General features: G+C 37.1%; 1 protein-coding gene across 1 annotated transcript in view; it reads left to right on the top strand.

Annotated features, from left to right (window-relative positions):
- LOC150088121 (uncharacterized) overlaps window positions 1-17,228 on the top strand; it is a 138,378-nt gene that overhangs the window by 33,018 nt on the left and 88,132 nt on the right. The window contains exon 2 of the mRNA XM_090370031.1: window positions 7,929-8,118. The gene's annotated coding sequence lies outside the window, so the exon portion shown is untranslated. The remainder of the gene's footprint in view (window positions 1-7,928; window positions 8,119-17,228) is intronic.

Raw genomic sequence — 17,228 nt, 5'->3', positions numbered from 1 at the left:
ACTTTAAGTAAAGTTTAAATAAATAGATCAAGAAATCCATCCATGGTGTTGGTGTTAAAAAATAATTCGTGAAGGTTAAGTATTCCATAAATAAAACAAAACGACCGACGCAGCACATCCTGATATTCAAAAATCCTACAGAGAATCGAGAAAGTTTGCGTTACTCTTTAATCAATACTTGTAGTTCCCTTCGTGGCCTAAGAATTAAAGAAAAGTTATCAATCCAGAGGCTACGGGTTCGATCCTCACCTACGTTAAATATTTATTTCTTGTTCCAAATTTTTTACTTATTTTATTTTACTATTACGATCAATCACAATATGAAATCGATATACTATGCAATAAAACCAGTTTTCTCAGAGTTTACAGGAGGATATGCCCGACATATACAATAATTTCATAGCTTTCAGCTTTTGCTCTGAACTTAATTATGTGTACTTACTAACTGCACAAAGTCACATATTTTGGATATGTCTTGTCGCTGGGTGGGTTGTTTAGCTCTTCATAATGCCTACCTGACCATCAATAAGATCCAAACAGGATCAAAATTCGGATCTCAGTAGATTTGTCAACCGTGAGATAAGTTGAAGTGAAAATTTGATTGCTTGTGGAAGCCTCTTCTGTTTCACGCCTCGTGGCGCGCTCTCGCTCTCTCTCTCTCGAGTAATGCAATACTAAGGAAATTCTAAATGCGCGAAGTGGCAAACCCCGTTTACCCACAGCTATATACAAAAAGATGCTATTGCTCGACATATACGGTAACTTTTTATAACTTCATGGTTTAAGGCTTCTTCTCTGAATTTAATTATGTAAACAAATCAAACTAATGAAAAAGAAATAGAAAATGAAACAAAAATCGAAATTAAAATATAAAAACAATACAAAAAAATTCTACATCACCTATCCTGCGACCTTGCATTACGAAGCTTTGATCTTAACCTCCAAGTCACAGGAGATGATAACAAAAGAACTTCAATAGGGAGAAGCAGTAAGGCAAACCTTCTCTGTCATCAATTTTTTCGAGGGTTTCCGAATATGGGGTCATACTGCTTGGTTATTTTGCCGCATTTAAACAATATTTTGCCTAATACACTTTTAAGAAAAAAGGGAGATGGCTGATTGTGCACTTCCCTTGTAATTATCAGTGTTCAATCCAGGAACTATTATTTCTCCTAGGAACAATTATCGCGTTTCTATAAAAATTTTGCAAATTAATTTATAAAATACTTCTTCCATAAGCAGGTCTCTAACCCGTAGATAACTCAGGTCTAGAGGAAGGCACTAATGGATATTCGCAATTGTTCCTTACTATTTAACTATTATTTAGTAATTAAATTGTAGCTTTGTGTTCACATGAGATATTACCACCTATTTATATAGTAAACATCCACAAGAGATGGTATCGAGAACCTTCTGCTGGTTGCTAATTTATATAAAAGTGCACACGGACGAAAATCCCAAACCTTCTAGACAACTAATTTCACTTCATCAAAAAAATTTAAACGGAAATACAGCGATCGAAAACTGTTAACCTTAGCCAAAGAAGAAAAGGTTTTGTCTTACCTGATCGTCTTACTTTTTTTTTTTCTTTTTTTATGTGAACCCCAAACACGAGAGGTATTAGAACCTATAGTACTTAGTACCGTGCTTGGGTTTGAATTTAAGAAGACGAAAGAAGATATTTGTTGACATTGGACTTGAACTTCTGTAGATTGTAATTTTCAGGAAATACGAATGAAGGAAGGTTGTTCCAGAAAACGGCAGTTGAATGAATAAATGAGGAAGATGAAAAGTTGGCTGGTGGCGGCACGTGTTCGGACTGTTTTGAAAGAGAGAGCGGGAATTATAGAAACCTATTCAGAAGAACAGTGCCCATGGAAGTATCTGTAGAAGAGGCATGCAGCAGAAACAGTGCGTCTATGAGAAAGCGAGTGGAGAGACCCTTTTAGAGATGAATCATTAATTAACCTAACTGCCCTCTTCTGAATGGAATCAAGAAGCCTGAGAGAGGTTTTGGGGGCACCACCCCAGATGTGGGAACAATATTCCATGGCAGGGCGAATTTGCGATTTATACAGAGTGAGCAGCTGTTTGGGAGAAAAGTAACGCCGAGAGCGAAAGAGAAAACCAAGTTTTTTAGATGCAGAGGAAGCAATATTTGTAATGTGCCAAGAGAGATTAGAAGTCAGGGTAATCCCCAAAAGAGATATATCATTTTGCCTAGAAATCGGAGTGTCACTAAAGATAAGCATAGGAGTAGAAGAATCCTTTTTTGCGAGATATAAGACAAGACTGAGTTTTAGAAGGGTTGAAATCAACTAAGTTGTCTTTGCCCCACTGGAGAATTACCTGAAGATCGGCATTTAAGGAATTGGTAGCAGATTTTCGAGAAGTTGAAGTTGATTGAGCAGGACAAGGTTTCTCAAAATGGAAAGTTGAATGCAATGTGCTATCATCGGCAAAACTATGGATAGGATTTCCAGTCAATGGAAGGTCATTGATATACAAGAGGAAAAGAGTAGGGGAAAGAATTGAACCTTGGGAGACACCGGCATTAGTGGAGAACTACCCAGGCATATTAGAACTGGACGGAGAGATCCCCCTTAACGCCCGACATTTCGGTTATGTTATGAATGTTTGACTTGGTTTATGAAGGACTGTATCATTTAGGATCTTGTCACATTTAATATACAGTATGATTAAACAGCTTTAAATTATTCACTAACTAATAACATAGTATACATACACTCCCATTTTCATGAGTCAAATATTGCGAAACCATGGTGCGTACACACATCCAAGAAAAATCCGATATTAAATTAATTAAATAAAAACGAATACTCCATGTCTAGAACCTTTTTAAAACCGGAAACCGGAAAATTTTTCATACAAATCAGCTTTCAGTCGTTAAAAATTGGAAACCAAAGAAAATTTTTCGAAATACGCATTTTTAATGAGAATTCTATAGATACTTCCATGGGCACTGTTCTTCTGAATTGGCTCCTATAATCCTCTCTCTCTCTCTCTCTCTCTCTCTCTCTCTCTCTCTCTCTCTCTCTCTCTCTCTCTCTCTCTCTCTCTCTCTCTCTCTTCTAAACCAGTCAGCATCCTTTTATTGTCTAATTTAAAACTCACAGAACCAAGCTTTCTTTTTCCTCATTTATTCCTTCAACTTCCGTTTTCTAGAACAACCTCCCTTGTTCTAGAAGGGAGGTTGCCTTCTAGAACAAGGCAACCTTCAAGTCTAATGTCAACAAGTATCTTCTTTCATTTTCTCAACCTTCAAATCCATGCACGGTACTAAGTACTACAGGTTCTCGTACCTTTTGTGTTTTTGGGTTTTTCATGAAAACAAAAATTTTGATAAACGTTTTATTGTCAGGTTTTGTTAATTATATATTATTATTTATCGACAGAAAAACTAAAAACAATCAGAAATATAAATAATTTAATTGGTGCTACTTAACCAGGAGTATTTAAAGGTTGATAAAATGAACTCCGTGTTAGGTAACTGATTAATATTATTATGCCTTCTCCAAGCACTAATGGTGGAGACAAGGCTTACTGCTTCAGTTCAATAAATATGCGTTTGGAAAGTGAAATGTTTTGGAATTTGACCATTTTTGAATTTAAATAATAAAAAAAAACTTTTATGAATTTTAGAGTCTAAAACACGATATATTTGGGGAAAAAACTACTGAGAAAATAAATCAATAAAACATTGTAACACAAATGATTAGGGCATTAACCATTTTCAACTAGAAAAATCACATAAAATTTGTTGGCACAGATACTAGAATTTAAGATTGATAAAATTAAATCCGTGTCCATAAAGAAACCGAAACCATATACATCTATATATTCTTTCATATTACTGATATTCTCCACGTTAAACATGAAAAGGAACAGATAACGGAGGATTTTAAGTGCACATCAATAAATAACACATACCAGACGCTCGTATTTGCACCTATTTTGAATTAGAAGTTTAACTAAAATCTGGAACGAAAATAAACTTGCTAGAAACCCATAAAGATGCGAATTTTCTCAGTGGGATCCTGGAAAACTTTGCATTTGGAATTCCTTAAAATTAAGATACCGCAAAATAAACCACGGCTTTGTATCACTTGATCACATATACAGGATGATCAAAAGTTATCAAATCCAAAGTTTCATTGTTACAGATGACAAAACGTACAGAATTTTTTTTGAAAAGCAGAAATACAGCTTAAAGCTTGGAAATTGATTGCATATCAGCCATAAATATAATCCAATTTGTCAATGCCCTTGCAGAAGCGTTGTTTCTTCTTTTTTTCTTCTAGATTAAACGTCTTGTGATTATCGTGTGGTACTGCATTTGTAGCATTTGCTACAAGCAGATTTCCTCTAATACTGAATCTATTGATTAACTTAGATTGATGTTCAACTTAATGTGAACTCAGTTTAAATTGACGAATAACATTTCTGTTGCCTTTTTTCTGTAATTCTTGTTAAATCAATATAGTTATTAGCATCTCATTTTATCTTATTAATTATATTTTTTTCAAAGTTTTATCACTAGAAAAATTACTTCATTTTTCAAAAGTATTCACTTTTCACAAAGCAAAGAAATTCTTCGAAATTCTTAAAAAAATTCTTAAAAAAGGAACATTCAATATGACATTTAGAACAAATACAAGTAAAAAGATTTATATTTTAAAAACGAAAGTATAAAAGCAGCCAAGCCAAACAGGTGTATCAGAATAAAGAGAGAATTTTCATTAAATATGCGATTCTCACTCTTCTTAAAAAACATGGTGTAACTCGTGCAGCTTGTGATGAAGATGAACAAAATTTGGTATGGTAGTATACCATAGAATAACGATGAAAAGAGGAGACCGAGAAACTTTGGAAAGGTATAAGGGACATTTATAGGGTTTGTATAAAAATTACCAAAAAGGTCACATTACAGAAGTCGATAAAAGATGCTCGAAAATATGGTCACATGACATCAGTACGGCGCATGATCCCTTCCAACATCTAAACATGCCTGGCAGCTATGGCCCTCGTGGGTAGCACAGTTAGTAGGATCGCCGTCCTTCTCACACCGGGTGGAATAAACGAGAATTCGAGTCCTGTCGATGACTGGAGGAAACTCTGGTTTTTCGTCCAGCAAACAGAAAAATCAATCTCAGAACACACGCAATTTACAGACAATATATACGTAGCAACATGGCCTTAGTCACTGATGCTCCTAAAACCCTACAACAACAACTGACAGTTGTGAACCGTGCTCTATATAAGGGTGTATATAAGGGTGTCTTCTGTGGCAACAAATCCCATTCTTCCACCAGCGCAGACCTTAGCATACCAAATGACGGAGGAGTTGGCTGTCGGCGTGCATTGCGCGCACAAGGGAGTCCCATACATGTTCGACCGGGTTTAAGTCTGGTGATCGTGATGTCTATGGCAATCTTTGGATATATTCAGTTTCATGACATTCCTCCACCACTTGAGCTCTATGTTCAGTGACGTTGTTGTGCATGAAAAGAAAATCTAGGCCAACCGTACTCCTAAAAAGTCGCACACAGGGTTCGAAGATCTGTTCCTCTGCGCATATACGGTATCCCTATTAAAAACATGAAGAAGTTGGAGCCTGCCATCTCAAAGAATCATTTGAACGACGGTGACTTACATACTGAGTACTGGAGATGAGGCTATCCCACTGAGCAAACCAAAAAAAAAAAAAAAAATACAAATAAAGCTCTGTACGGTGGTAAATTGATTTCTATTGGATACTTGGAATTTGCGTGCCAGATTGCCTATTATATCAAATATTCGCCTTCAGCGACACTGTTCACAAAAAATATCCATGAAAAATATTTTGTTCCGTTAATTTTGTCAAGCAGTGTACTACATTTAAGAGATTACGATTATGCTCAGAACAATAACATATCTCTGTTTTCGTTATTTCGGGAGGGAGTATCTTTGGAAAATTTGTTTAAAAGAATTTTCTCAACATTTACGACGCATTTTAAATTTGACAAAATTATGAAATGAACTGTAATTCTCATTACGAAAGTGTATTCTCATTTTATTTTTTGAAACAAAATTACTTTACTTCTGCTTTACATATTTTATACAACCAATAACCCATATTATCAGAGTTTAAAATCAAAATTAAGTGTCTCTATTACTCCTTTTATGATTTCGTATACTTTTCCTGCGAATGCGCTTTTTCTGCATATCACATCTGCCATGCACAAAGCGATTCATACCCTTAATATTTTATTTTATTGTATTTTAAAGAAAATCAAAATCGAGCGACGGGAACAAAAGAAGAATCATCTGCTCCACGATAACTCATGTCCACATGTTTCAATATGATTCGCAATCCGCTTCAGAAGATGTGCTGGAAGGTATTCAAATATCTGCGTACATTCCAGTTTTGTCATATGTGACTTTCATGGTTTAAAAAATAAAAGTCTCAAAGGCATACCTCAAAAGGAGATCTCGCGACTAGCAGTGGTTACCATAGCGTTCTTCGACCCTGTGTGGAAAAGGTCTCAATTTTAAAATCATTTTAATCGGACAATTTCTTCCCCTGAGCGGCACTGGAGCCAAAAGGGCGTGCACTATTTTGGGGAAACTTGTAAAGAATATCATTTCTGAAATAAGCAAATTAACTCATGCATACTTGGAAATGAGTATCAAGTATAGTCATTGTAGGCATCAATACTCTTGCGTTAATAGGATGCTGTATTGTGGAATGCTCTTTCATCCCATATATGTCCATGGAATTCAGTTCAGAAGTCCTCTGTATATTCGGATGATATTCTTCTTCGAAAAGTATCATCTGAAGAAAGTTCTCCACCAGATACTCTCTATGGAAAAAAAGAGAACATTATCCTCTATTTGAAGGAACTAGAAGGTCAAACCAATCCAAGAAAAGTCTGAGAAGGTTCAAAGGTTTCGTCTGTACAACAGCAATTAATTCTTCTCTGGAAGATGTCCAGATCTTTACATGCATTGCGCATAATTTCAATTTATTCTCAGCGAAATCTCTCTCTCTCTCTCTCGCAGATGATGGGTTAGGTTCCGGCGAAAATATTTCCTTTTGAGGCTGCTGCTGCTGCTATTGTTGTAGGGTTTAAGTACATAAATGACTTAAGATAATATTACACCGTCTGTACAAATGCAAATTAAGAAAAATGTTGTTGTGCTGTAATCGTCCTATGTCATCTACTGTGGTATTTTGACTCTTGGTCGCCCCTGGACAACTCTTCGGAAGAATTTTCCTTTCTTTTGTAATTACATTGTATTTTCACAGTGTGGATATCAAAGTTTGGAGGAAATCCAAGAACGTTTCTACCTTCGTCTGTGATTGGCGAATTTTATCCTTTCCACTGCTCTCCACAACAACCACCAAGCCACTCACACGATGTCCATGAGCCACTTGACCACGATACGTTAGACATCCTACATAATCCATGCGCATTTGAACTCAGACTCGCAGTCGGATCGCTCTATTCAAAACCACCCATAGTGCTTATTAGACGATGGATATGCGTTCATTTGTATCAGTTACTTAATCTATATGCACATTTTCAGTTCGATTTACAAAAGTTAAGTGTGAAAACTTGACTATACTTTAACGTTTTTGTCGACAGTGTATTTTAAACAACGCCCACCTCACGAGTTTAATGCAATAAATACTTTTTATTGTGCTACATGAAATCGGGCAAATCTCTCTCAGTAAAATTATTTTCTGTAAATTGAACTAATACAACCAGTAATCATTTTATTTTTAAGCAATATTATTGTAACTCTAATTTCCGCAACATCTGATTTTACAAAAGTAATTCCTTGAATTTTCTATTTTCGTAAGCCATCAAAATTGATATATTTGAAGTCATTTAATTCTGTTGTTGCTTTTCTTTTTTTTTCAGACTGATATTCTCCTCCAGTAAAGAAGGTGGAATGACATTTAAATTTGGGAATCCCTCATAAAATCATGACCTACTACCTTTATTATTATTTTACCGTCATCAGTTCTGCATCATATTTCGTTTATTATAGTCCGTTTGATCCACTGTCCCAGCTCACACCATCAGGATTTCCGCGCTGCCGGACACAGAGGTAAGTTTTGAAAAGAAAATTTAATGTTTTATTAAGGTGTGGCGATGGCGGTGTGCCAAATTAAATAAGGTTATGAAGCACCAGCATACTGTTTCTGTAATTGCATGTATTCTGTGGTCGATTTGCTTGTTTGCTGGATGAAAAACCAGAGTTTATAGGCGAAAAACATGTAACCCTCGCCTGAGACCGACTAACTCAGCCCTATTTTGAAACAAGCCCATAAAAATTCCTCGCGTCATTGACGGGTTCGAACTCCAGAGTTTTCCACCCGGTGTAGGGAGAGCCGTGATTATATCCACTGTGCTACCCACAAAGACAATTTTATTAAGTGTAATAACCTACACAATTTTATTAAAGTGCATTTCTGATGCTACATGTAGCGAAATATGCCTGCTAAGTTCTTCTAATTTATGTACTTAAATTACATGCAAACTGTCCTAGGCAAAATCGACTGTTCTCAGATTTGGAGTACCACAGGACTCTCCACTAGATTCTGTCTTATTCATTTGTTTTACTGATATTTCGGAGAGCTCAACTGTTTAGAGATATAAATCTACCTCTCTGCTGGTAAAAAGTCTATAAAGCGAAATCCTCATGCTTCACTACAACAGTGAGAAGGAGTTCTTGATTGGATTCAGTGCAACTGCATCACCTCAATTTCACTAAATGTAAATGCTATTTTAAACAAAATTATACATAATTCTGGTCTGTAATTCGATTACTTTCATAGACAGTAAAGTTATAACCCACGTCGACTGGTTGTTGGGCTCTCTTAAGTTCAGCCTTCACAACTTCCTACAATATTGCACTTCTAATAGCACGTGCGCTGGGTCTATTGTGCCTAATCAAACCTACTGTACATACGATCTTTTTTTTCTTTTTCTTTTTTTTTTTTTTAGCATCGCTCCCTCTCTTATTCTCTGCACGCAGTTAATCATCTCTATTCTCTACTACTGCAATATAATCTGGTCTCTCCGTCTCAATCACCTAATTAGAAAAGAAAAATGTTTTTAAAAATAAACATTCGTGAAATATCTCACTTTCCGAATTTTTACTTCCTATAGTATTTTATTTTCTAGACTAATTTTCCTCTTATAATTACTTTATTGGTTTACCTGGCTGTTTACAAAGAGTATCGTGGTGCTCTGGTTATTTATAAAATCATCCATTTTAACGTCCACTACCGGCACCCCTTTTTACTGTTTATATTGCAATAATAATTCATCTCCATCGTCAATACTAACGTTTTATTATAGTGCCTGCTACCTATAGTAGGTGGCGTGTGTAGGACAACGTGTGTAGGTGGCGCCGGACGGTACGGTCACGTATGTGTGTTGCTCTCAGTAATCATTAAAATTAATAAAGTTATGCCTAAGTTTTAGTATCGTTATACTCCTCAAGTGATTCTGAAGAGGAAGACACCAACTTCAAGGCGACCAAGGCACCCAGGTATTTATTATTTGCAGTTCCTTTTCATATTACAGAATCTCATAATCGGACATGATCAAGCTGTATTCACGCTCGGACAATTGACCAGCACCACTTACCGCTGCCGGCTACACATCAAGGTCAGACTGCACTGCTGTAGGTTAGTACTGTACTGTACTTGCGAACAGTTGCCCTGGCGATACGCGTCAATTACTAATTCCTGGAAATTCACCTCCTCCCCCCGGAAACAGATTAACTGCATTCCTAAAGTCGGTGACAAGCTTTCTGAACTAAATACTATTAATTTAGCCGGTTAAACCTTCAAACACGAGCATTTTCCATCAGACATCCAAAGTATTCACTATAAAAAATAAAATAAAGTGCAGCCATTATCAACCCACTGCAGGATGGAAGCCTCCTCAACTTTTTTTTTCATGCTGAGGGAAATGGACCATAATCTACCACGCTGGTCCAGTGCGGGTTGGCAGATCGACCGTATTCAGCAGTCAGGGGCTTGAACCCCGGTCTACTCAAAGAGCGTGTGCTACTGCACTCCCGCTCCTGCCCACTCGGCTACGTCACCATAGCCGAATGTAAATTACGTAAATTAAACACTGATTTATGCATTATCTGTTACGTGCTAACGCTACGTTTTGTGGATCATGCCTCAAAATTGATTTAAAAAAGATGAACAAGCAACGGAGACGCAATTTTTCATGTCTTTCATGCAAGTAAATACCTGAAAGTGGGTCCCTCAACAGTGGATCAAGGGCACCTCCCCAACGTAGTGAGATACCCTGCACATCAACTGAAACTGCATCATCTACACAGAAAAATAAAGCTATCCTACCACACCCAAGCGGAAGCACCACACCGGAAACTTCCGATCAGCAGGTACAAATCGCCGATGGCGACAATCATTTCTCCACAGATGACAGACTACCTCCACGTCTCTGTTGCAACGCACAACAGTTCCACGCTGCCCTGGAGGAGTCATATATGATGTAGCTACCTCGGCCGCAAAGTGCTGCCAAACGGTAACAACTCTAATGCACAAGGAAAACTGCCTGCAGATAAGTGATGATTATGTGATGCTCATAAACACGCAGCTGAATATGCTTATTAATGAGATCAAGTGATGAGGTTGATTAATGAGGTTGCGGTGGGTGGCAGGCCCTGACCTTGTGCCACAATTCATGATCAAGTGTCTCAGCACGTTTATCATCGATCCACTACTCTCAATTTTTAACCGTGTCTTAACGCAGCACTACTTTCCCCCTCTCTGTTCCAGAGAGGGGGAAAGAGAGGCCACATCCTAAATGCCAATCTGCATCCCTCATTAAACAGTTCAGGCCAATCTCTCGCTCTTCCAGCCTCTTGAAACTTATGGAGAAGGCATTACTTTCAACCACCACCAATCAAATCTTGCCTCACAAATCCCCACAAGTTCACTATGCCATTCCCGGAAGATCCACCGTCACCAATTTAACATCCATTACCAGCACCATTCTCAGAGCAAGCTAAAGCAGAACTTGCCGTCACGTACGTTGACCTGGAAGCTGCCTTCGACTCAATCAGCATTCCCTCGCTCGTTCACCTCCTAGAAAATTACTTCCATATAAAAGGTGACATGTCGTGGTTTATCACAACCCTACTATCAGACAGAATCATTGTTCTTACAGCGGATCAAGATATAATCTCAATAAAAATCACTGCGGGAGTTCCCCAAAGCGGAGTCCTCTCCGGAGCATTATTTACTGCAGTCCGTTTGTTCAAGAGAGAGAAGACAATCTGCTATGCTGACGATATTAAGCTACACACCCAGATTAACCCGGGCGAACATATCTCAAATTTTAACGAAAAGATCAATCGAAAGCTACACGACTTAGAATCCTATCTCCATCAATTTGGATTACTTATTAATCCTGCAAAATCAGCCCAAATTGTCTTTTCTTTGAAGCACCAACCCACTGAAGTCCAAGCTTCTCTAGATGGCATTCTCCTTCCAGTGGTAAATACACATACGGACTTGGGAGTCGTCTTCGATTGTAAACTGACCTTCAAGCCCCACATTGACAAGCTCATAACAAAATTCTGCAAAATGTTGTGGATTACTAAACAACTACTTCACGGTAAGGATCTGGATGTGTCTCGGCGGTACTTATACATCTCTGTATATTCCGTCGTGTTATACGCTTCAGAAATATGGGTAACTGCAGCCCCCACGAATATCAAGCGTGTGTACCCCTCCGAATACTGGCTCCTTCGTTGGATCACACATAAGCAAAGAACAACTGCGATGGCAACCGCACTGAACTTTGCCCGACTGCCAAACCTTATAATGGAAAGACGCCTCATACTGACTGCCAAAATGACCACTGGAATAATCTCAGAGCCAAACATATGGGAACTGTGCAGCTGGAGACTCCCTCAACCCAGACTGAGGTCAGCTCCAACACTTATAGCCAACTATAATAGACTAGCCCTTAGCGACCGCTTTCTCCCCAAGCAGATGCTTATCACAGTCCAAGCAATCGAAGGCGACCTCTAAAAATTTGTCACGGATCGTAAATACCGGTGAGTGATCTTTGATGACCTAAACTCAACCAGGCAAACTGCACAGTAATATCGCAGTATAATAAATTTAAAAAATGATGTCTGTATAATAATGTCTGTATATAATGTCAAAAATACTGTATAATATCTTTATGAATATATTGTGAATAATTTAACTGAAACTTATTATAATGTTGGTCCTGGGGGATGAACCCGAACTTCGATATGCGCCCCGTCCTCAAGGCCTTTGTCCACCAGCCAATGTGAAGCCCCTGACATTTCTGCCGTGAAGGGTACATTGTATACATCCTTTTGTACACAATAAAGATTATATTGATTTATTATTTTTCCTCAACGTGACAGTTAACTGGTTTCAGTTTGAATCGTTTTTTCTCCAGGAAATTCGGGTTTTTCAGCAAGAAACAGCAAAAACCGACTGGAGAACACACAAGATACTGACACCGCGCAGCCTTAGAAACTTAACATACACTTAACATGCTACCTAAGCTGCAGTAATGTAATCCATACTCCAAAACCCAAGCCTTTTAGGTTATTTAAGCTTTTTATAAAATTCATAATTATTATTATTATTATTTTGTTAACGGCTACCAAGCGTAACATACCTGTATAAGTGTATTTGTCTGTAAAAGTGTTTGTTTCTTTGTGTGTGTTCACAGCACGATTTGAATGATGCGTTGCTGAAAATCCAGGAATAACTCACAGAGAAACGCTATTCCATCCACCTGGATTGGCTAACTACAACCTCGATTGAAGAGCACTTTAGAAATTCCTCCTCTAATCATAAATGGGAATTGAACCCAGACCTCTCCAAACGAGTGACGAATGACGCAAAAAAAATACACCGTCACGAAGGGCGCTTTTTACAACGATCTCAGAGTGCACAATTTTTCAATGGCAGCAACTGAAGTTGTACTTAGTTAACTCTTCATCCTGCCAATAAGTGGCACCTTTCTATCAATGCAAATGACATTCTTTCCATTCTACAGTTATAACAGGAGAAAAGCTCAGAAAAGCTCAATGCACTGAATCTGTAAACTACGGACATTTTATGTTCGTTTGTCTGTCTGTTTTTGCTGGATGCAAAATCCACCAATGTAATTAGCACACTTCTTGGTAATCATATTAAAGGACTCACATGTCGGAGGATGGAGCGAATTAAAATACTGCATATCTCCTCTGATGAGGTGGTCTCGGAATTCAACACCAACAGGGAACAACGCAACTGTATTTTCGTCGTAATAGATTTTTATTCTCCTCCTCCTCCTGTTATCATATAGGAGTCCGTCGTGTTTATTCTCGACTCTTGTCATTAAGTAGTTAACTAACATGAGAATTTCATCGGAATCAAGAAAACGTTTTGATCCATTAAAGTGAAAATAGAACGAGGATGTATATTAAATGTCGGAGAGAAACGTTTGCCAGAAGTTACTGAAAGACACTCAATGACCTCTAAAGTCATTGTGAGAGCATGTTTTCTTCGGTTGCACCGGAACGACCTTGGTGAGGTAAAGTTGGCAACACAAAGAAGAGAGAAGGCAGGCGCATTTTGCACACTGTCAAAGTAATTCAGTTCAGATATAAAATGGAAAGATTTAAAGCCCCTGTTTTAGAAATTTTGTCTACTTCGAGTAAATCGTTAATCCTTCAAGTTGTCAGTGTCTCCAGTAAGACCGTTTTAATTTTATAGAAAAAATTTAAAAGCAAACACTTCAGTTTTGAATGGTCTCTCAACATAGTTCATCTATTACAGATTGTATTAAAATCATTAGCTGATATAGATGTGAACAGAAAAATAAATAATAGTCTTTAAAGTAAATTGGGTGTCATGGCGCCACTTAATGGATTAGTCAACCAATAAGCACTAGCTGGATTAGTCAATATACGTGAATAAATTAAAATAATCCATCGGTAATAAGTTCCAATTAAATGTTGTCAATGTAATATTCAAAGTTTTACTACTAATATAAAACTGCGCAACGCATAATAATGGATATACTAATATTCATAGATATAACAGATTTAATTTGAGCAAGGGACCGCCTCACTGTAGTGAACATTTTTAAATTATATAATTTGCGAAATTAAAAAAATAATAACTGAAATATTCCCGTACTGGAGAGAAAAATCTGTTTTATAGTCCAACACATTATGCTGTGTAGGAATAAAAAGAACTTTTTTTCAAACATAAATTGTGTTAAAAACAGAAAGATAACCCAACTGTCTTTGAGGATAATTGAACATTAAGATTATTACTATATTTAATACCACCTTTATACCATGTGAAATTAATAATATAGTTTATTAAGCTATTAGCCTGAACTACTATACGTTAAGGTGACGTGAAGTTTCAGGTATCTTACCGATAACCATCATCAGACCATGCTGTTGGGAGAATAAAAATAGAAAGGGTTACAAATATGAAAATATTACAAATATAATTACCAATATTACAACTACAGTTGTCATTATTACAATTACCAATATTTTCATTACAATTTTGCTAATAAACAATTCTAAGTTTGAATTATCGTTACAATATAAACCAGATATTAAATTAAGTAAATCTTAGGTAAATACAAAGAGATTAAATTCTTACCTGCTGACCCTCCTCTTGCCGATGCTCCCAGAAACTTTATGTGCGTACAGGCAAGGGGGGGGGGGGGTGCTGCCAGCAGTTAATTTATTGGTGAGGGATTAATTATAATAGTCAATAGAATTGTGCAGATTTGATTTTCTATCATGGATCCGGGGTTATTGTGAAGTGTTTTATTCCCCCAACAGCATGGACTGATGATGGGTATCGGTAAGATATCTGAAATGTCACCTTATTTCATTCGCAAAACCTCTACCAGGAATCGAGTTTATGATATTAAGCAGAATTTAATGAATAATTTTTAAACGAAATTCAGTAATTGATGCGTTGCGCACGCAACTAACTGACATTGTAATTCTGGATATGATAAGCACAGCTCTAACCAGTATGGAAGAAATGTTCTGTACATTTTCGTAACTTCGGGTACACATGATCAAAGCCAGATGTATGTGTTTTTTTTTTTGTTTTTTTTTGTTTTTTGACTAACTATTCCTTGATTTTTAGACAGAAAAATTGAACGAAGTGATAAAAATCAGAGATATGAATAAGAAGCATGTCACTGGGAAGAGAATTTACCGATTAAACAACCTAACCGCTGAACGTTAAACTGTACGATTGATTTTAATAAAGATATTTAATAATGAATGCCGGTAGATGATAGAAGATAGTACTGTAGTTATATGTTTAATACTCTTTAAACAATCTATGTTCAAGGTAGTATGTTAAATATTACCAGTGGTACGCAGTGTTAGGTCAACTTCTTAATATTTAAGCTTTGGAACTCAGCATTTGCATAATTATATTATGACAGAAGATCAGGGATAGGGCAATCTCCTAACCAACAAGCAGGATTTTGTCAAGGTTTAAAAGCACCTGGATGCAGTTTTTCCACTTTATTATTAGCCATATGGTGCGAGGAATGCTGAACCGGACAAAAAAAAAAAATTCCGAATTACAGAGAGAGAGAGAGAGAGAGAGAGAGAGAGAGAGAGAGAGAGAGAGAGAGACAGAGAGAGAGAGAGAGAGAGAGAGAGAGAGAGAGAGAGAGACAGAGAGAGAGAGAGAGAGAGAGAGAGAGAGAAATGACCAAGAAAGAGAAGAGTGATGATATCCAGCTCAGGACCCTGGGTGTGCCAAGCCCATACTCACCAGATGTGAGCCCCTGGGACAATGACAACTGGGAAGTGTTTACGTATTATTGTCATTAATTGTATAAAAATTTACCTTAAAACAAAATTCTTCGAATTAGATCTAAGTCTGACTTGCTAAAACTTTTAATTCCATTATTTAATTCTACCGAACAATTTTAAGAATTCCATAATAATAACCTTTAATTACTACCTTTGCAGTCACTGAAAAAGTTGTAAGAAAATAACACTAAACGTCTGATCCCATTATGCACATATTTCTAATTCGGAAATAAACATAATAATACCAATGTAGGTGCTTCATTATATTAAAAAAAAATGGTTTACCTATGCATCATGCCACTTAAAGAATGCCTTAGACGTTTCAGTTTATACAGCATATTGGGTTAAACGCTTTGCTGAAATACAAGCCAATAATGTCGAAATTATTTCCTACATCAAGTCATAAATACTCTGTCAAAACTAACCAGGTTTGTTCAACTCTTTACAAAACCAAAAACTGCATGTCCTTCAGAATTCCATTTCTATCTAAATGATGCAGTACTGCGCTACTAATTACTGTTTCCATTAATTTCTCTACCACTGAAGTCAGACTGACTGGTCGGCAGCTAGCCACTTCACTCTTAGAACCACTGTTATGTACTGGCAATACATCCACACTTCTCCAATCCAAAGGAATCTCTGCCAAATCCAGTGATGCCCTCACATTTAACCATAATGGTTCAATACACTCCCCTGACACCACCCTCAAATTATGGGATATACACCATTCCAGAATCCTTACTCACCACAGCTCTCAAGTTATTTAAGCTTGCTTTCCTATAATTATCTTCCCATTTAAACATTGCTATCCTCAACACATTCTGCCAATATCAGTTGCCATGGAAACAAACAAGAATTACTTAGATTCATATCATCAGGTAAATGTGTATTTATATTACTCCTATCACCATCCCCAACTAGCGCTTTACTTGAACCCCAAGGCTTCCTCAATGATATTGGCAAAGATCTTGCACCATCATAAAGTACTCAATAACACCTTTCCTGCAACTGAAAATCGGCGCGTTCATGCGTCACTTCCATGCTATCGAAGCCCTGGCAACAAGAGACGAATAGATAAAATAATTATGCAACTAGTTACTGTACGTACCGTTCCCAGTCAAGAGAGTGGGTCTACTACTTTTCACTCGTCCGGAACGATTTAGACTCAAATTCCAGTTCGAGACCAGAAATTCTTAAGTCCCTTCAAAATTGAGGTTGCGATTAACCAGATGGAAGATGTCGAGTTCCCTCATGAACTATGCCATGCTTTTACGCCTAAACTGCATGTAAATTGGCTGAATATACACGTATATATATATACA

This window comes from Mastigoproctus giganteus, chromosome 3 (genome assembly GCF_048544385.1).
Source record: "Mastigoproctus giganteus isolate SK-2022 chromosome 3, ASM4854438v1, whole genome shotgun sequence".
NCBI lineage: Eukaryota > Metazoa > Arthropoda > Arachnida > Uropygi > Thelyphonidae > Mastigoproctus > Mastigoproctus giganteus.
Note: the sequence above shows the minus strand (reverse complement) of the source record. Positions and strands in the feature narration are given on the sequence as shown.